General features: G+C 35.1%; 3 non-coding genes across 3 annotated transcripts; all 3 read right to left on the reverse strand.

The window, feature by feature from the left end:
• Nucleotides 1-1,822: 1,822 nt before the first annotated feature.
• Trnag-gcc (transfer RNA glycine (anticodon GCC)) lies at nt 1,823-1,893 on the reverse strand. Its single transcript has one exon. It is a non-coding gene; the product is annotated as a tRNA-Gly (tRNA).
• Nucleotides 1,894-4,086: 2,193 nt separating this feature from the next.
• Nucleotides 4,087-4,157, reverse strand: Trnag-gcc (transfer RNA glycine (anticodon GCC)). The gene has a single exon. It is a non-coding gene; the product is annotated as a tRNA-Gly (tRNA).
• A 1,227-nt stretch (nt 4,158-5,384) lies between these two features.
• On the reverse strand, nt 5,385-5,455 carry Trnag-gcc (transfer RNA glycine (anticodon GCC)). Its single transcript has one exon. It is a non-coding gene; the product is annotated as a tRNA-Gly (tRNA).
• Between the last annotated feature and the right edge of the window lie 17,640 nt (nt 5,456-23,095).

The following is a 23,095-nucleotide window of genomic DNA, read 5'->3' on the forward strand; positions in this document are numbered from 1 at the left end:
GACGTCAAAAGTGATTATGACGTCACATTTCGAGGGAGTTTTCCTCGATCTATTTTTGACACAGGTTACTGGACTCGCGAGAGGTATCTGGACTGAGTCCAATAACCTCGCGTGCTTTTTGCCGCCGATTTCGGGGTTGATATCGCAGTTGATGAATACTTCTGAGAAACGTATTGACCAATCAAAATACAGCAAAAGCACCAGTCATATAATAAAATGCCATATAGCATTGCTATGAAAAAAATTTTGAAAAAAAAATAATACATAAAAAAGTAAAATCTATTATATGCATTAGTATACTTTCTATCAGTGCAAATGAATTCGTCTCATCAAGTCTTACTAATCGTATACTTTAATAGCCAGGGATTATCTCTGTATTTATCTTTGGTTCTTATTGGCAAAAACAGATAATTAGCGAAATGACAGGAAACTTACAAAACATGAATGTGACAACACAAAAATTGGCGAAAACAATTAAATAACGCCACAAACTTGCAAGTGAAAGTAATTGTGCTTTAGTATCCCTAATATAGACAGCAATCAATTAACCAATCCAAACTTATCAGACAACCTTCCCATAAAGATAATAAGCCAATAACGTAACAAAACCATAAAAAAAATAATTGTCAAATTAATCCCTACAAGGCATGTATAAATAAAAAGCACAGGAAATGTTTATTAAATCATTGAGTAATCGAAGATTATTATCCAATGTTATTTTCATGTTTGGTTTTATTAATGTATCGTCCTATTACTAACAGCCAGGGTCATGTAAGGACGTGCCAGATTTGTTGGCGGAGAGCTTATGGTAATATGTTGAGACATCTTAACCACTCGGTCACCGCGGCCCCCTTATTTCCATGTCCATTGTATATGGTTAATAATAAAATTACAAATTGTGCCATTATCCTCCATTTGCGTTTTCGTTATTTTTGCAAACATATCTTATTATTGAAACAGGTGACTTAAAAAAATAAAATGCACTTTCGCGTAATACGATGAGGAAGACAATTATTTAAATAGAGTGGAACTCGGTTAATACGAACTCCAAGGGACTGCGAATTATCCAGTTCTCGAGTTAAGTGAGTTCTCACAATTCTAGGTACAACTTTATACTTGATATATTTTAGTTCCGTTATCGTAAAACGAAGTAAGCAAGCTAAGAAAATGCCAAAATCGTCTATGTAGGTTACAAAATTATAACATAAGAATCTAAAACTATCCAAAATATAGATTTATGAATAACATAACAAATTATCCAGGCAAATACAAAAAGAATGTAACAGAATCATATAAATAACAGATCTTATAGCTTACCAATGAGCAATACACTGTCACCTACGTTTTGACTATAGATTGATGTTTTAATCTGCTCAAAGTTATATGTACAATGACGAACGAAGCGTAAAACGTCATTTTTACTCATCGCAGATTTAAGTAATATTTAAGCCAGAGTACCGAATCGCGAATTTTCGGTATGATAAACAATTTATGTCCCCGGTAGCAGTGTGCTATGAAGGTTTATTTGCTCTCAGATGTAAAATTTCCCTCGGGCAAGCTCTCGGGCAATATCACACCTTCGGTAAATAAACCTTCATATCACACTACCAACGGGACCATTGATGCATAATGTAGTAAAATTAATGTGTGGTGATGCCTCCAAACTACTCCTTTAATGTTGGACATATCTGTAAAAATATCCATGTAAAAATGATTGTCATAAACTTTTCGTATAAGGACATTTTCCATCGTTGATCTTTTCATGCAACGATTTATCATGTACTTCCTTTTTAACGCTTGTTTACCATAAAAAGTAAAATGGTGCATCGGCCGGGAATCGAACCCGGGCCTCCCGCGTGGCAGGCGAGAATTCTACCACTGAACCACCGATGCTTGCTATCTTACCTTAAATATCTATAATAAATTCATAGTTTTGGTAGATCAACACTATTAAAATAAAATGTATACTGACAGAGGAAATAGATTTTTATTTTTTTACTTTTGCTAGTAAAATAAACATCGTGATATACATCCTTATATACATAGCATTGATAAAACTGTTAAGTTATACCGGAAGTGCGTCACAATGCCTGACGTTAATGTCTAGTTACAAGGCTATAAAACGTGTAAGACATCCACATTCACTACACAGATAATGGAAGTGGGGTCAAATGATAGATGATAACCTTCATAGAACGTCACCTTATCTAACCTTACACTAATTATGTTATTTCAGAATAAGAAAACGCTTTCATATCACTACTCTTTGTATTTTTTTTTATTTCTGACGACTCATATTTGATAACAAATCGAACCACATTATTAAAATTAAATATGATATTTACGCAAAAGTAAACACAGTAAGCCATTTTTTTTCGTTTTTATTCGCTGCGTAAACTTTCTGATTATAGATACATTTGAACTTTATGAGTTTATGCATGCCAGATTAAGAAAAAGATGCAGTACCCTAAAATGATTTATTCCGCTTTAATTTAATAGATTACCAGCAATGCCAATGTGGGCATCCCATTGAGGATGCCCATCACTTCTTCTTTACATGTAATAATTACGCTGACTAGAGATTTCAATTATTTCGAACATTAAACAACTTCATTCCTTTAGACCTGCAGCTACTACTACATGGAAGTCCAGATTTATCTCTTGAAGATAGCATTACAATATGGCAGAACACTCAACAGTATATAACTGACTCCTGTTACGTTTCCTATTTATGATATGAATGAACTACATGTATTAAAAATGTTTCTTAATATCCTTCCGATGTCGGCGACAGAAGTGAAACGTATTTAAAAAAGCACCAGATTGACAGGAGAAAGAGACCAAGGCTCTGGATGTGATGAACTTTAGGTAAAGCAGCGAGACAAGCACAGCGATTAGTACAACTTCGGTCGTCAGCATCGGGAGTGATTACAAATTCTTACATATCAATAAATTTAAGATACCCTACCACTGACAAGTGATTTTTTTCTCTATCAAAAACAGGACCAGACGATTTAGTATTTCTATTCAGAAAATTTTACAAAAGCTACTTGCTTTACATTATTACCACCATTGAAAAGTCTGAGCTTCTTATTTTACTTCAAGATGAAAATATTAAAAAATAATTATTCATCCCGAAAAAAATCCGTGGAACTATATCCTATATGGAATGGAGTACCGATTTCGCATGCACCGAAAGCAAAATCAATTATTTTATATAATTTTTTGTGTCAATTAGACATATATACACACGATTAAAAACCAATTATTGTTCAAATGATGGGTACAATTCATGCTCTGTCGGCGGTGGGGCATCTTATATTTTTTATCTTGAAGTAAAATTTGAAACTCAAACTTTTCAATGGTCGTAATGCTTTATGTAAGTAACTTTTGTAACGAAAGGAAAATACTAAATCGTCTGCTCCTTTATTTGATAGTGAAAAAATACCATTTGTCAGCAGGGAGCATCTTTAAGGTTCACTTCGCCTGTTAAAACTCCTAAGATAATCATGATAAAGTAAGAGACGCATGTTGATGCCTCCAAACTAATCCCTTAAAAATGGACATTTCTATTAGATTCAGCTTCAAAAATGACAAATCTGCATGTAAAAATCATTGTAATAAACTTACCGTATAAGGACATTTTTCATTGTAGAACTTTTCATACAAGGATTCATTATTAAAGATACTCCACCGATGACAGAGCATATATGATATTAGTTATTTGAACAATAATTGGTGTTTAAATGTGTATACATATGTCTAATTAACACAAACAATAATATGAAATAAATTGTTTTGGCTTTGGTGCATGTGCAATCAGTAATTCATTCCATATAAGATATAGTATCAAGTATTTTTTTCGGGATGCAATTAATTATTTTTCATATCTTTAACTTGAAGTAAAATTAGAAGATTAAAATTTTCAATGGTGGTAATGGTGTAAGGTAAGTAACTTTTGTAACTAAGGAAAAATACTAAATCTTCTGCTCCTGTTTTTTGATAGTTAAAAAATACCATTTGTCATCGGTGGAGCATCTTTACCATTTTGTTCTTGACCAATGTTTACTTTAGAATATAAAATGGTGCATCGGCCGGGAATCGAACCCGGGCCTCCCGCGTGGCAGGCGAGAATTCTACCACTGAACCACCGATGCTTGTAAGCACTATGCAAATACCTATAATACATTCATATTTTGGTAAATCAACAGAAAGTATAAAAATACAAAGGTGGCACAATAAAGTTTCAATTATATATTATGTGATGGTAAAATGCGCATTCATATATCTATCTTTATATAAATACCATTAATAAAACCGTTTGACATACCGGAAGTGCGTCATATTTTCTTATGCTAATATCTGGTGCTAATGTCTAGTCACAAGGCCATAATCCGTGTAAAACATCCCGTGAAGAAATACGGTCACATACACTACACATATAATTGCAATAAGGTCATCTTCAGTAAAGAAAAAATTGACATAATAAGTCACCTTACTCAAGCCTAGAGTTATTGTGGTATTTAGCAATATATTTCATTATCTCTACTCCTTGCAATATTTTTATTTTTCTGACATTTCATCCCTGGTTATCACTACATTGATGCTATCGATGTTAAATTTGCGCAAAAAACACAATATGCCTATATTTTATTCGTTTTAATTCGCTGCAAAAATGCTCTGAGCACAGATATAATAGAACCTTATGACTCGAAATCTTGATTTTCTTGATTGATTTAGAAGTAAAATCTTTGGACATGGGCATGTAAGATAACGAGGACGAGAAAACAAGTTCCTTTACAGTAATTTACAAGTAATAATCAATATTTGCTTCGATATATCATAAGTTAGTACACTTACAATCTCGTATGTACGGGAACTCTTAATGATGGGGAAAGAATTAAACAACGCCACAAACTTAATTGTGATCTAGTACCCCCTAATATTGACATTAATTAATGAATCGGTTCATACTTACAAATACAAATATCCCATAAAACATAACGTTAGCAAGCGATGATAGGTTTAGTTAAAGTACCTCATTGCTAACTACTTATTCTAGTACATGTTCAATTATATAAAATTCATATATCATAAGGTAGTAGACTTAGTTCCCCCTAATATAGACACAAATCAATGAACAGTTCATACTTATCAGACAACCTTCCAATAAAAATAACAAGCCAGTAAAGGAACAAAATCATGAAAAAATAGCATATTTATTCCTACAAGGCATGTATAAGTAAAAACACAGTAAATGTTTATTGAATCATACCTGTAAAAAAACTTTATGTAAAAATCATTGCAATAAATTTGCCGTATATGGACATTTTTCATCCTATATATTTTCATGCAAACTATTTTAAATAAACAAAATAAAAAGGTGCATCGGCCGGGAATCGAACCCGGGCCTCCCGCGTGGCAGGCGAGAATTCTACCACTGAACCACCGATGCTTACTGTCATTCACAAAATATTTATAATCGATACATACTTTGGTAAACCAACAGAACGTATACAAATATACAGACGGCAAAATAATCAGATTTGAACTTTATATTATTTGATGGTAAAATACACATTCATATACCTATCATTATATAAATACCATTACTATAACCGTTTTGATTTACCGGAAGTGCGTCATATTTCCTGGCGCTAATGTCTAGTCACAAGGCCATGATACTTGTAAAACATCTAGTGAAGAAATAAGGCCACATACACTACACGGATAATTGCAATAAGGTCACTTTTAATAAAAACCGGTATAGTAAGTCACCTTACTTAAACCTAGAGTAATTGTATTGTTCAGCAATATATTTCCATATCTCACCTCCTAGTAGTTGTTTTAATTTCTGATGATTCATTCCTGATTACAGTAATTAAATATCAATTATCAATATTTACTTAGATATATCATAAGATAGTACACTTAAAATTTTGTATGAGAACACCAAAAGATGGGAAATCATAAAACAAACTTAGCAGACGATTTTCCCAAAAAATAACAAGTCAGTAACGTAGCAAATGCATAAAAATAGGAATTTATTTCCATGTCCATTTGTATGTATTTAATAGAATTACCAACTGTGTTGGCACAAAGTGATTGGCATATTAATTCCTATGAGACTTTCCTAAAAGCACAAAGATAGTTGTTGATTCATTTATTATAAAAGAAACGTCGAAGATCCTTATCCATCCATACGAGCTTATTTCCATGTCCATTTGTATATGGTTAATAATAGAATTACAAATTGTGTCGACACAAAAGAATCTAGAGTTGCGATAGTTAATCTTCTGACTAGATACAGAAATGACAAACCGTCAATCACATTATCATATAAACATGTCATACGGCCATGTCATAAATATCGAAAGACACACGTTTAATAACACTATTGTGACGTCACAGGTAGTTTCGACGTCATAATCTGTATGATTGTCTCAGTAGGCTAATACAATCTTTTCCTATCGTGACTTTACAATTATCGACCTATTTCCAGGTGGATACGGTGAGTTATCAACCCTAGAAAGTGATATCCCGAGGCCGTAAGCCGAGAGTTATATCATTTTCGAGGGTTGATAACTCACCGTATCCACCTGAAAATAGGTCGATAATTGTTTTATTATATGACATTTACAGGACATTAACACGTTTCTTGAAAAAGACTTACCAAAAATAAACAGGATTATATTTTCAAATGTTCCTTTTTTACAAAAGTAGTTTATAAATCTATTACATGTAGTATATGGTAAATATACAAATGCTTAATCTTGCTATTGTTTTAGACTAGAAAAACCGGAATATCGCTGCATCAACTTCCCGTCTGGAATTCTTGAACGATTTCCATAAATTGAAGTTTGCAGTTGATCAACTTTGATCGCAGTAAACTTGTATGTTGCCGACTATGTATAATGACGTCACAATAGATTAATCCGACGTCATTGAATAAGGAAACTCCCGTTACGTTATATTTTGGTACGACTCGACGTCAAAAGTGATTATTACGTCACATCTAAAGGGAGTTTCCCTCCATCTATTTTTGACACAGGTTACTAGATTCGCGAGAGGTATCTGGACTGAGTCCAGCAATCTCGCGTGCTTTTCGCCGCCGATTTCGGGGTTGATATCGCAGTTGATGAATACTTCTGAGAAACGTATCGGCCGATCAAAATACAGCAAAAACACCAGACATATGATAAAATGATATCACAACCCAAGGTGTAATTCGCGAAGGTCCAATCCGAAGCTTGCTGAGTGTTGGACATCAAGGAATACCCCTAGGGTTGTGATTTTGTTGTCACATCCTCATAGGTAGGGAATGAATCTTTTTCTCCATATACAATAGAAAAGGAGGAGAAAATAGCCAAAAAGAAGCATTTTCACCGCTACATGAACATGGTTCCGTTGTCACATCCCAACCGGATTTCTGCTGTTTTATATAGAAACGAAATCTAAAGTTTTACTTATATCTCTATCATTAAAAGGTATGTGATAAATAGAATCTTACACTCATGACTAAGTAATATGAAATTTATTAAACTTGTTAAATAATTTGATATGTCAGTCGCCTAAAAACTCGTAGAATATCAAATTATTGAACTCGTTTGATAAATTTCTAATCACATAGTCACGAGTGTAAGATTCTATTTAAATTCGCACATACATACATACATTATTTCGCATTATTTGTTATCTTCACCAAAGATTGTTTTAATTTAGATTTTTAAACAATTTAAAATTTGAATTTGCGTTTTGTAATGGTGAAGGCACAGAGTATATGTAAAATCATGTAAACATAAAATTCATGTCATCTTTTCAACAAAACAATACAGAATGCATTTTCTAGTTTTATCGTTTTTTCGAAAGTTTTCAATCAAGTGGGGGCGACGTATATACCGCAATGAATTTTGTGAAAAGTGAAATTTGAATCCGTTTAACCTACTTTTACCGATAAATTCAATTTAAAATCCGTACACAGGAGAACAAATATCATATTTTGTTTTTAGCGAGGACCATCTTGGAGCAAGGAGTACCTATTAAAACGTTTAACTTTCCCTTGACAGCCGTTGGGAAACATAAATCAAATCTTATTGCATGAACAAGCCCATCGTTGGAGACCCACGTGTGATCGCACTACACTGAGTGTAACGTAGTGTAGTGCGATCACCCATGGGTCTCCGACGATGGAACAAATCATTCTTTGAATTTCCCCATAAAGTTGGATTCATCATGAAAACTTATTTAATTACATTGGGGAAAAAACCGTAAGAATCATCATTCTATATGATAAAGATATCATATTGGCTTCTTGTCGTAGATTCAAGTGCTAATTTTAGATTTGTTCTCTGACTTCGTTATATGTAACGAATATGACGTTGTAACTGGACAAGCAATTTAACATTATTTTGTAAATGACAAAAGGGGAGCTAACTCTTCCGGATTGCCATGGCTTTCTACTTGGAACTTGTCAGATATATCTAAAATGATAAGAATTATGTATTACAATTTATCATAAATTGACTTTATGTCATAGCTTCATCACATTTACAAAGCACATTATAAGAATATATTATATTCGAGTTAGAAATTTCAAAATTACACGAAGATCTGTGTCATGCACAAAAGAAGCGATTTTTAATACCTTGTGATTGTGAAGTCACAGAGAATTAATGTTATCTTTGCAAGAAATCAATACGCGAATTGTCTTTCCTGGTTTTATTGCTTTTAACGAAAGTATTCGCTAAATTTGTGTGTGGATGAACACCTTTCCACGGTGCATGTTAGAGAGGTGTATACCGCGAGGAAAGAGGAAATTAAATCCGACTGACCAACTTTTTACCGACAGGTTCTTTCTGAAATCCTTACACAGAGGACCAAATGCGAAATTAATTTTAATCGTTCATCCACTTTTGTGTTCAACGAGATATACACAGCCACCTCGGATCTGGGAATACCCACTAAAATGTAAATTTAAATTGGGATGTTTTCCACATCGATTTCTTAATCCATGTACATAGTATTTTGCTTTGTCTACAACTGGTAAAATACATTTGATAAAATTGCACCAACTAACTTCTAGTTTAGATACCTAAAATTTCATGTTTAACGTTTCTTATTATATATAAAAAGAATAAAATCGCGCATCGGCCGGAATCGAACCCGGGCCACCCGGTGGCAGGCGAGAATGTTTTTTTTTCCAAGGATAAAAATAATTTTATTTTTCCCGTCATTAGGGCCCCGGGGATCGGGTCTCCCAACGTTCCTTACAAACTAAGCAAATAAAGATAATTAAAGAAGCATCTGCACTAATACTGTAAATACAGGTAATACATAATCAAATGACTCACAACTTCGTATATCTTTTAAAAAATAATTTGAATATCACAGTCGCCTAGTACGATAATATCATTTGAAGAATTGAAATACTTTATGAAAAAAAATCGTGTTTAACGTTTCTTTACTATAATGGTGCATCGGTCGGGAATCGAACCCGGGCCTCCCGTGTGGCAGGCGAGAATTCTACTACTGAACCAGCGATGATTGCTATCATTACCGAAATATCTATGATAGATTAGTAGTTTTTGTAAATCAACACAAACAAACTATACTGAAAGACGAATGAGGAAATCACTACTACTTGTAATGTTGTTTTGGGTTTTTTTTTATGAAGGTTTATCATTGACAGGAATATCACAACATTGATCATACTTTATTTACGCAAATAAAAACAGAAGACTTAAATGATTCGTTTTTTTTCCTAAATTTAATTCGTTTGAATTCTGTACAACTTTAGTGTAATATATTTATAAAATAATCTTCAAGACATTTTAACTAAAATATTTAATGTAATGTAAATTTGACCTTAATGATAATAATGATTAATTGTAAAAGGATTTAACCGTTACTTGTTTTATTGTTGATAACTTAATACATCACAAATTGTTTACGGGATGAGTATGGATTACGGTAAACCAAATCATTCTTGCATGAGATGGCGTTTTCAGAAACCGTGAACATTTAACACCACGAAAATGTTCTGAGCAAAAATATAATTATAGAACCTTCTGAATCAAAATCGCGAAATTAAATCACATTGAAAAAAAAGGTTTACAGGAATTGACGACCAATGTATTTTTAAAAAATATCAGATCTATCATCAGATAATACACTAACAAACTGATATGACAACACCAAAAGATGGAAAAACAGCTAAACTTTAACGTAGAAAATTGTGATTAAACACTTCCTAATGCTAACAGAAATCAATGAACTAGTCGATACGCATCACACAATATTCTCAAAAAAATATATAGTCAGTATCATAACAGAATCATCAAAATTAATTACCATTTCATTCCCTACAAGCCATTCCTAGATGAAAGATGAAAATAATTTAACGAACTGTCAAATTTAGGTCATTATTGGCCCATATCTATGTTCTTATTTTTATGTTCATTTTTATATTTTTACTAACAAAATAGCAAATTATGCCAATCAACTCGCTGCTAACGGATTGTTACAGGAATAGTTTTATGTGCGGTATTACTTTGAAACATTAAAACCACATTGGCGGCACGTAAGGTGGCAAAGCACTAGTACTGTAATACTACACTAGTACTTTCGAGATTTATTCATTTTTTTAAACAATTGAAAATAAGTTTTGTTTGATATGTCTTGCTGATTACAAAGGGATTACACAAAGGCTGTATAGAATTAAAATTAATTTAGGACTAAAACGATCAGGCCTACAGTTGTGATATTTGCTTTCAATGATAAATCTTCAGAAACTAAAATAGAAAATTATACAACATGGCACGTAAAGTCTTCTGTGTTTCTACTTGCTCTATATGGTTATTTTGGGCTCTCTTTTCTAATACATCCGTTTCCATTAAAAAAATACTTCGGATCCCATATAGCTTTGAATGAGACTGCAACAATGCATATAATACCGTATATAATATCGAAATGTTTTTATTATTGGTAGATGAGGAGCAAACTTCTGCGACTCTTACACTGACGATTGTATTGTTCTACTTGTAAAAGTCAATTTATAGTTTACGAAAGTGACATAATATACATCATCGGAAAAGAAAACAATACTGGACATTACCAGGTACGGGCAAAAGAGTGGTCAAAAGACTATGACTACTTAGATGATTTTATTTGTTACGTCGTAGTCTCGTTAAAAGACCACTTGGAAGTATTTTATAATGGAAACGGACATATTAGAAAAATCAAAAGTTATCATTTAGAGCAAGTAGATGAATATAACATGGAAATTATTACAAAATCGGTTGTGTGTAACCTATACACACGCTGTCAAGTCAACTTTCATTATGTTCAGAATTCATGGAAGATCAAGGGTATTAACTCAGACGTGAATGTGATGTAGAAATTGAACGATTCGACTTCGCAAGTAGCAGTTCTAGAAACCATTATACTCGAGCGAGTTAAACTAGTGATTCCGTGATATTATACATTTGGAAAATACAATAGGGTGTCTTCGCCATGCAAAACAAACATACGAAATGGTAGAATGTCCTTCAGTTTACCGTCAATATCGACATCTTATTTTGCAGACTAGGTTACCATTACGCGTCGACGTAGCAGCCTGGGATACCAACCTAAAGTTGTTTTTGTCTTAGGAATATCTGCCTTCTTAGAGTTTCTACCTGCATTCGTCGGATAATTTTGAACGATATAAAATAGTGTGTTTAAGCTATGTGTTAGTGTGATCTCACATTTCTGAAACAAATTCTGTAACAAAACATTACTGTAACAATTTGATGATGTGATTTTATGACATGTTCATAAGATGCAGACTATTTGCTCCATTTAATTTCCAATAACTATTCATTTTGACCTGGTCATTAAATCATGAAACAATCTAAAACAGTCTTAAGGTTACACTTAGCAAATCACAAAATGTCATAACAAAAAAATATGTTTTCTTTCTTGGTTAATCAAATACTCAAGTCTAAGAACTGTTCATGATCGTGAAGCCAGCTTTTCTTTACCGGAATCACGAGATCCACATATAATAAATCGACATGGCTTGTGAAATCTGACAAGAGCTTCTCCCATATACCATTATGGTTCTAATAGACAACAAGACATATTCAGTTGTTAGCGTATTTTATTCTGATAATGCCAATGGTATCTTGATATCGTCCGACTTGTACCAAAACATAATGGAGTGATCCTATAATATTTTGCGATGTCACATGTAACGTGAATACTCGAAAAACAGTCCACAAGATGACATCAATTCATTGGTATATCAACAGATTTATCGTTGAGATTTCCAAAGGGTTGGCTGGGTGGATGATTTATCCTTTAGTTGTTTGTTAGGATCGTGCAGCACCTTGTACACCTAGTTGCGGGATCTGAGCTTGCTGATGAGTTTGAGCTAGCATGTCAAGCATGTAGAGCATCATGAGGTGTTTGCTTTAGCATGCCATTATTATGTAGAGCGTCCTGAGGTGTTTGCTTTAGCATACCATTATTATGTAGATCCTCCTGAGGTGTTTGCTTTAGAATGCCATTATTATGTAGAGCGTTCTGAGGTGTTTGCTTTAGAATGCCATTATTATGTAGAGCGTCCTGAGATGTTTGCTTTAGCATACCATTATTATGTAGATCCTCCTGAGGTGTTTGCTTTAGAATGCCATTATTATGTAGAGCGTTCTGAGGTGTTTGCTTTAGCATGCCGTTGTTATGTAGAGCATCCTGGGGTGTTTGCCTAAACATGCCTTTATTATGAAGAACATCCTGAGATGTTTGCTTTAGCATGCCATTATTATGTAGAGCGTCCTGAGGTGTTTAAGCTACATGTCATGATGTAGATCCTGGTGAGGAGTTTAAGCTACATGTCATGATGTAGATCCTGGTGAGGAATTTGAGCTAGTATGTCATGATGTAGATTTCTGGTGAGGAGTTTGAGCTATGTGCCATGATGCAGATTCGGTGAGGAGTTTGAACTACGTGCCATGATGTAGATCCTGGTGAAGAATTTGATTTAGCATGTCATGATGTAGATCCTGGTGAGAAGTACAGCATGCCATAATGTAGATCCTGGTGAGGAGTTTAAGCTACATGTCATGATGTAGATTCTGATGAGAAGTTTGAGCTACATGTCATGATGTAGATCCTGGTGAGAAGTTTGAGCTACGTGCCATGATGTAGATCCTGGTGAGGAGTTTAAGCTAGCATGTTATGATGTAGATCCTGGTGAGAAGTTTAACCCTGGCGAGGAGCTACGTGCCATGATGTAGACCCTGGCTTATCATGAGTAGATTTTAGATTTAGCATGTGAAGAGATCCTTGTGAGTTTGTAGCATGTCATGATGTAAGGAGTTTAAGCTACGTGCCATAATGTAGATCCTTGTGAGGAGTTTGATTTAGCATGTCATGATGTAGATCCTGGTGAGGAATTTGAGCTAGCATGCCATGATGTAGATCCTGTGTGAGGAGTTTGATTAAGCATGTCATGATGTAGATCCTGGTAAGGAGTTTAAGCTACGTGCCATAATGTAGATCCTTGTGAGGAGTTTGATTTAGCATGTCATGATGTAGATCCTGGTAAGGAGTTTAAGCTACGTGCCATAATGTAGATCCTGGTGAGGAGTTTGATTAAGCATGTCATGATGTAGATGCTGGTAAGCTAGCATGTCATGATGTAGATCCTGGTGAGGAGTTTAAGCTACATGTCATGATGTAGATCCTGGTGAGGAGTTTAAGCTAGCATGTAGCATGACATGATGTAGCTCCTAGTACTACGGAGTTTTAGCATGGCATTATTATGTAGAGCGTCCTGAGGTGTTTGAGCTAGCATGCCATGATGTAGATCCTGATGAGGAGTTTGAGCTACGTGCCATGATGAAGATCCTGGTGAGGAGTATGATTTAGCATGTCATGATGTAGATCCTGGTGAGGAGTTTGATTTAGCATGTCATGATGCAGATCCTGGTGAGGAGTTTGAGCTACAAGTAGCATGTCATGATGTAGATCCTGATGAGGAGTTTGAGCTACGTGCCATGATGTAGATCCTGGTGAAGAATTTGATTTAGCATGTCATGATGTAGATCCTGGCGAGGAGTTTGATTTAGCATGTCATGATGTAGATCCTGGTGAGGAGTTTAAGCTACATGTCATGATGTACATCCTCATGAGGAGTTTGAGCTACATGCCATGATGTAGATCCTTGTGAGGAGTTTAAGCTACATGTCATGATGTAGATTCTGATGAGAAGTTTGAGCTACATGTCATGATGTAGATCCTGGTGAGGAGTTTAAGCTAGCATGTCATGATGTACATCCTGGTGAGGAGTTTGAGCTCGCATGTCATGATGTAGATCCTCGTGATGAGTTTGAGCTACATGCCATAATGTAGATCCTGGCGAGGAGTTCGATAAGCATATCATGATGTAGATCCTGGTGAGGAGTTTTAGCAAGTATTTCAAGATGTAGATCCTGGTGAGGAGTTTGAGCTTCATGTAGCATGTTATGATGTAGATCCTTGTACGGAGTTTTAGCATGTCATTATTATGTAGAGCGCCCTGAGGTGTTTGAGCTAGCATGCCATGATGTAGATCCTCGTGATGAGTTTGAGCTACATGCCATAATGTAGATCCTGGCGAGGAGTTCGATAAGCATATCATGATGTAGATCCTGGTGAGGAATTTGAGCTAGCATATCATGATGTAGATCCTCGTGAGGAGTTTGAGCTAGCATGCCATGATGTAGATCCTGATGAGGGGTTTGAGCTACGTGCCATGAAGAAGATCCTGGTGAGGAGTTTGATTTAGCATGTCATGATGTAGATCCTGGTGAGGAGTTTGATTTTGCATGTCATGATGTAGATCCTGGTGAGGAGTTTGATTTAGCATGTCATGATGTAGATCCTGGTGAGGAATTTGAGCTAGCATGCCATGATGTAGATCCTGGTGAGGAATTTGATTTAGCATGTCATGATGTAGATCCTGGTGAGGAGTTTGAGCTACGTGCCATGATGTAGACCCTGGCGAGGAGTTTGATTTAGCATGTCATGATGTAGATCCTCGTGATGAGTTTGAGCTACATGCCATGATGTAGATCCTGGTGAGGAGTTTGATTAAGCATATCATGATGTAGATCCTTGTGAGGAATTTGAGCTAGCATATCATGATGTAGATCCTCGTGAGGAGTTTGAGCTACATGCCATGATGTAGATCCTGGTGAGAAGTTTGAGCTACGTGCCATGATGTAGACCCTGGTGAGGAGTTTGATTTAGCATGTCATGATGTAGATCCTCGTGATGAGTTTGAGCTACATGCCATGATGTAGATCCTGGTGAGGAGTTTGATTTAGCATGTCATGATGTAGATACTGGTGAGAAGTTTGAGCTACGTGCCATGATGTAGACCCTGGCGAGGAGTTTGATTTAGCATGTCATGATGTAGATCCTGTTAAGGAGTTTAAGCTACGTGCCATAATGTAGATCCTTGTGAGGAGTTTGATTTAGCATGTCATGATGTAGATCCTCGTGATGAGTTTGAGCTACATGCCATGATGTAGATCCTGGTGAGAAGTTTGATTAAGCATGTCATGTTGTAGATCCTGGTGAGGAGTTTAAGCTACATGAAGCATGACATGATGTAGATCATGACGAGGAGTTTGAGCTAGCATATCATGATGTAGATCATGACGAGGAGTTTTAGCTAGTATTTCAAGATGTAGATCCTGGTAGAGGAGTTTTAGCTAGTATTTCAAGATGTAGATCCTGGTGAGGAGTTTGAGCTACATGTCATGATGTAGATTCTGATGAGAAGTTTAAGCTACATGCCATGATGTAGATCCTAGTACGGAATTTTTTGGTACATGTCATGATGTAGATCCTCGTGAGGAGTTGAGCTAGCATGTCATGATGTAGATCCTAGTACGGAGTTTAAGCTACATGTCATGATGTAGATCCTGGTAAATTTTAGCTACATGTAGCATTTCATGATGTAGATCCTGGCAGGAGTTTGAGCTACATGTTATGATGTAGATCCTGGCGAGGAGTTTGAGCTTCATGTAGCATGACATGATGTAGATCCTAGTACGGAATTTTTGGTACATGTCATGATGTAGATCCTCGTGAGGAGTTTAATTAAGCATGTCCATGATGTAGATCCTGGTGAGGAGTGTTTGAGCTAGCATGTCATGATGTAGATCCTAGTACGGAGTTTTAGCTACATGATCATGATGTAGATCCTGGTAAAAATTTTAGCTACATGTAGCATGTCATGATGTAGATCCTGGCAGGAGTTTGAGCTACATGCCATGATGTAGATCCTAGTATGGAGTTTTAGCTACAGGTTATGATGTAGATCCTGGCGAGGAGTTTGAGCTAGCATGTCATGATGTAGATCCTTGCGAGGAGTTTGAGCCAGTATGCCAAGATGTAGATCCTGGTGAAAAGTTTGATTTAGTTTTTCATGTTGTAGATCCTGGTGAGGAGTTTGTTAAGCATGTCAATATGTAGATCCTGCGGTTTGGCTTTGATTTTATCATGTCATGATGTACAGCTTCCTGAGGTGTTTAGAGCTGAAATGTCCATGATGTAGATACTGATATTTTAAAATATGTTTGACTCTCAAAATATTAGATATTCAGCACATTTTGTTCTGTCCCATCTGAAATTTTAATATTTCTTTGTAGCATAAACTGAATATTTCGTATTTCCACCTTGAAGTTGGATGTCATGTTCTTATATTGAAACTCTTTTGATATGATTATTTTCTTTATTTGTATTCAACTTGAATCTGGTTTTTCCATTCTTAAATTTCACCCCATGGATAAAATAACCGCGCCTTTATATTTAACACATTGTTATATTGGAGAATAGTCATTCAATTCATGGTAACCAAATTACTGTGCTTATAAACACGTCGCATAAGATAAATTTCCACTAAACTTTGCACGTGTATTTGATACAATTGGGGTCACATGCATCAAACTTATGTTTGGCCGTGCGTTGTGCACATGTTCCGGAAACTATTTTTTATGATAACAGAGTCTGATTGTAGAATGCTCTTTGGCAGTACGTACATGTATTCTCAGCTCTTATTTGTACATGTAAAAATGAAAAAAACAATGCATGTGTGTAAGTGTTGTAATTTTCAAAATGTTTGTAAGTTTTGTTGGTGATTAACATATCTAAAGCTCGTGTGTATGAAAAATACGGCACATATCATTTTACCTAGCGATGCTTATACACAGATTAGTGTGCTTACAAAAGTGCCGCATCACTTTCCTCAACACTAAACCATATAAAAACAAACTAACTATGCTTACAACTCTAATACTTTATCATATAATATTCTGAAGTTGTATGAAAATACATTTTTAAACTTACCTATAATACCGCTTGAATGTCCACAAATTTGTATTAGTTACTTGTTTACCTGTTGTTGATGTGTTTGATTGCTCACATGCTGTCCATTACATTATTTACTTGAATGTTAACGTTTACATTATGGACTTTGTCCTTTGATGAATGAGAGTAGGTGAAACTTATCAAAAGTTCATCTATGTATATATATACATTCTGTGTATATCATTAATTTGACCCATGTAGTCAACGGTATCTATATAAAACTTTTTTAATCCAGCATATCACTTGTTGGATTGACCTCACATGAGTCAAGCAAGTAAAAAAATTACTATGGATGGAAGACTGTGTTATATGTACATATAGCAAATACAATGTATTTTGTGTATTGCTTACAATGTAAAAAATAGCCTTTGTTAGGACTAGACACAAAAAGTTGCCCGTATTGTCGTCGAATAAGCCATTATTAAATGAGCCTATAGAAAGAAGGATAATTCTTATATATATCTTGCGGAAGCTTCAGGGTTTACTTGTGTTGTGTATTGCGGACTATCGGGTCATATTGGCCGCATTATTCTGGACAGAGTTCCGACGTTACCGCGGAACATTGAACATTGCGTTTTGATACATCTTTGTGTTTTTTTTTTAACTTTTTACTCAACAAAATAGACTTTACGCTTTTCATGATCAGCACCATCATTTTCTGTATAACTTATTAATTTACCACTGTACCCATGCATACGTGTGTATATTTATACTTCTTTGTGCACTTTATATAACAACTGCTGTATTACAATCAATTTATGAAGGACAAAACTCTTACATGTAAGAACAGGAGGACTGAAGAACAGCGGGAATTAAACTTCAATAATATTTCCTCTATGCTGGTATTGCTATTTATGATTAAAATGTTTAATTATATGATATTAGCCTTTTCAGTAATTACTCTGTTAATACATTTATTGTTTCCTTATGTTTTACAGAATGTCAGCATGCATGTATCATTTCAACTGGAAACAGTCTAGGAGAAGAATTGTGTGAACAAAAAGAAATAATTTTCAACTGTGGAAGCTTAATATTGTAATCATTTTCAATCCGAAAATAATTACTATCATCATCTTCAAATTCCTTATTGTGAATTTAACTGTAATATGATTTAAGCATATACCTGATATTTGTTTATATTCTATGACATGTACATGCTTGAAATGAAATGAATAAATAAAAGATTATTTAAATTTAAAACACAATATGACATTAGCTGTTTATATTTTTTGTCAAAAACATATTAAGCTTATCGTTCATAACACACTAATCATCACCTTCGAGACAATTTAATGAAAATCAATTAAACATTAATTTGTATAACACAGGTCGTCTTATGTTTTCCCCGCCTTGACTATCAATGTTCCCTGATCACTCTGAAAGTATTGATTTTACCTTTTTTTCGGTCACCACATGAACTTTAAATCAATCACACCAATGAGACATACATTTACTGCATTCATTATAACACTGTAAGGCAATTCTGCAAGATCAGCGAACATTGTTGATTTACCTTGAATATCTACATGCACAGTATGGTACCATATGTAACAGGAGAGGAGAAAATGTAGCGACAAGACCGGGATTCGATCCCGGGGCTCTCCGAACACTAGCTGAGTGCTCTACCGACTGAACTACCTGGTCATCGATAATCGACCCAGTCAAGTCCCGCTACACTCCTCCCTCCTTTTTTGAATACATACGAGACCCTTTCAATCACCACAACCGTTGGTTATTTAGTTGGGAGCCAATTCTGTAACAGGAGAGAAGAAAATGTAGCTCTTCCGACTGAGCTACCTGATCACCGATAATCAACCCAGTCTGATCCCGCTACAAATATTTATCTGGTTATTTTATCTCCCTTCCTATTTTCAATCTACCTTTATGACTTAGAATCTTACCTGGTGGAAAAGAATATTTTTTCTTACAAATATTGACAAATTATGCACACTATGATTGTTGCAAGCTAAACTACGTATCCGCTAGCTGATTAATGTTGATTGTTAATGATCTCAAACACACTAATTACTTATTGTGCCAATTTAAGTAAATATATTCTACTCTTTTCAAATATTCCTGATTACTATTCATGTGTAATATCTCAAAACATTGACAAAATACAACACTTTTTGTGCAAGTTGTCAAGCATTTATGGGGAGTATTTTGCATTGAAATTGTCACCTTCATACATCGGTTTTGGGACTCCCTGGACATTGCTTTTCCCCATTTTTTGATGCGCAAAATATACTGATAGTAGATTTTTTAAGCATTTTCAGCCCTAAAAAGTACCTGCGCAAATTATACCAGTTTTTACGGTATATCTGATGGTCTACAACAAATGTTACATGAATTTAAACAATATTGGATAACATGGAAATTAGAACTTAATATCAGAAAGATAAAAATTGTGATATTCTCAAGACGTAAATCGATACAACAACACCAGTTGATGTTATGGAATACAGAATTAGATTTATAAGAATTGTTTACATATCTAGGTACAGAAAATAATGTTAATGGTAGCGTTTTTAAAGAAAGGGAAAAAACCTGCTGAACAAACAATTAAATCGGTGTTTGCTGTTTATAAGAAATAAAGGAATGTATCTCTTCCTGTTCATCTTAAACTGAAAATATTTGATTCACGATTGTAATGACAGTTTTATTTTACTCATCAGAGGTATGGGGATTTGAAAATAAAAAATGTTGTAGAAAAATTAATTGTAATTTTGTAAAACGATCCTGAAGTTAGAAAGTGTACAAACAATTTCATGGTCTGATGGTGAGCTAACAAGTTATCCGGTTTGAATTGAAGTTCGGATACAATGTATATCAATCAACTTGCTGTTTTACAAAAGAATAATTACAAAACTTAAAAGTATACCAATTGACCAATTTATTCAAAAAATCACATGGTGATATTGATAAGTCTTCTAGTAGGACGACATATTCTATATTTAAGACATTTTGTGCATAGAAAAGTATTGCCCCTTGTTCTTTCTCTGCTGCAAAACAATACTTGTTAACTGATACTGTGGTCCCAGGAACTTGATGGTAAATAGTCATTAAGAATGTGATTTTTTCATTAACATCAAGTTTAACAAGGAAAATGCTAAAGGTGTTATAAAATCATTTGACATATAACATCATAGGAAATTTTAGAATGGCATTGGCCATTGATTTTAGTATGTGTCTCTTATTTTACACCTTGTGTGTCCATAGGAATCCTCAAAAGTCCAAACTGGAAAGGAACACCATCAAATTTATTTCTATATTGTACAAAACTACAGTAGTATTGACCTTAGAAAATATATTCTCCTATTGTAGGACTTGTCATACTTGTCATACTTGGTCAGGTGGAAGGGAAACATAATCAGAAAAATCCCAGTGGCACCTCTGCCACCCCATTCCAGCTTTGAGGAGACCATTTAGTAGAGTCATTTATATGACTGTGTAGGTCCTCTACCCAAAAATACATAAGTCTGGGAATGAGTATCTTTTAACATATTATGGTGTGCTTCCACACGCATTTCCTGAAGCCATCCTTCTCAGAAAAATCTTAAACGGTCCCTAACTTAGTCAAGGGGCCCTTTTTTGGTTAAATTCTTGACATTGGTTGGTCTTCCAAAAGCTGTCCAATCGGACCAATGGTTTCGAATTTCATGTCTGTGTAGTATGTTTTTTTTTAATCAAGTCATGTTACCAGCCCCAGATCACGCGAGTATAAGTCTAAGTGCTTATCATCCAGAATCTCAGGGGGATGCTTTAGAACGTTGTTTTCATCAAACATTGAAGGACTATGATGAGATCTTATTGTTTTGAAAAACAAAAGAGATTGGGGACGAAGGTATACACATGTTGTTGTTTGGCGTTAGAGAATCTTGTACAAGAATCTCTTGGCTTTCAGTCCCTTTGAACTTGTGTTTGGACACACTGTACGTGGTCCTTTGAAAATTTTGAAAGACAAAATTTTGGACGAAGATTCTAAAGTGAATCTCTTAGAGTATGTGTACTAATTTTAAGCAAAGATTGACCAGGGCATGTGAACTGGCAAAAAGAAAAATTTGGCCGTTACTCAAACCAAAATGAAAAACATGGTATGATAAAGATGCCCGTGCAGAAGTTTTTATCCAAGGTGGACAAAATTTTGGCTCTATTACCAATACCGAGTCAGCCTTTGCAAGCTATGATATTTTGGACCTTATGTTGTGGAGAAAAAGGTCGATGATGTTAACTACATTATACAAACCTACAAGGAGGCGCAAGAAAATAACTCAATTTATGATTCATGTTAATATGCTTTAAGATAATATGTTAGATAGATGGAAGAAGGAGCATGGGAGCAAGGGAACTCCGCAACCCTATTGCTACTTTGGCCCTCCTTTGGTACACATCACAAAGTGAAATTGTTACAGCGTGGATATTGTAAATTAGGACTTAAGATTGGTGTGTTTGTACAAGATGTAAGGTTTAGACTGTGGTGTTAAGTTACGGAACTCGGATGTGTCTGCGAACTTGGACAAGACAACTGTTGTCACCCTAATCAGAAAAGGAAACGAAAATGAAGCTGGAAAGATTTGATACTTGAGTGTAAAACATCTGTTTCCGGATACACCAGGACAAAAACATGATGCTATCCTATCATGACGTGGATGTAGGCGACTGCGGCCACCTGTCAAGGCAAAACAGCCATACGTATTGTCATACCTTTGAAAGAAACGACATTTAAAGAATAGAAATTCAATCCTCTTTGGTCACATGATATTACTTGAACCAAGCCAAAAGTGCTATGGTGCTCTCCATGTGTTCTGGTACCACTAGACTTGATATAAGACATGCCGGTTTCTGTACTGACTCAGAAACGTAAAAGAATCTGTCAGTAATATAGGACTCTTCTCACAATTCAAGGATTTGAATCATTTATTGACCAAAGTTGGCAAAGCCTAAGTTACGTAAGCAAGGTTTGGACTGGTTGAAAAGGGTTGTGGCTGGATGCTCAATTAACCAGGAATGAGCTAAATAAGTGTCGGCCGATTGTAACTCACAAGGTTTGTACCAGTTCAAAAGTTATGTCCCGTTTGGTTTCGAAGAATTGCCCCACAGGAACATCTTTATAAAAAGTCTTCTTAATCCAGCAGTCTGTTATCAGTCCTGAATGGCTGTGCATGGAGTCTTTGTTGGTACGTCTTCCAACTTCCCAGCCACCAATCGATAGTGGGTCGATCACATAGTTCGCGGGGATTCGTGACTTTTTCAGGAAAGCACCTTCTTTACCATGAAATTGACTGTACAATTATGGAAATGTTGTATTTTGTCATGCATCTGTTGATATTTGTTAGGCCGATTGTTGTTTAGGGAACAGGGGCAGGTTTTAAAACCCTGTTCAGGCCAATGTTGAATCACATTATTGAATTTTCCAAATCCTGGAAGCAAGAGTAGGAGCTGATGATTTTTCTTGGCTATGGCTGGTTATTACTGAAAATTTTGTCTAATTTTCCTCTGTTTTATAGCAGATCCACTTACTGCTGTTGTTAAAGAAAAATGTAAAATTTGTCCTCGTCAGACGAATGTAAGTCTGCCTTTGAGAAATTGAAAGCCATACTATCAAACTCACCAGTTCTGACTGCTCCAGATTTTTAATAAACAGTTTTAAACTGTTTGTTGACGCCAGCGATGTAGGTGTTGGTGCGGTTTTGAT

Source organism: Argopecten irradians, chromosome 15 (genome assembly GCF_041381155.1).
Source record: "Argopecten irradians isolate NY chromosome 15, Ai_NY, whole genome shotgun sequence".
NCBI lineage: Eukaryota > Metazoa > Mollusca > Bivalvia > Pectinida > Pectinidae > Argopecten > Argopecten irradians.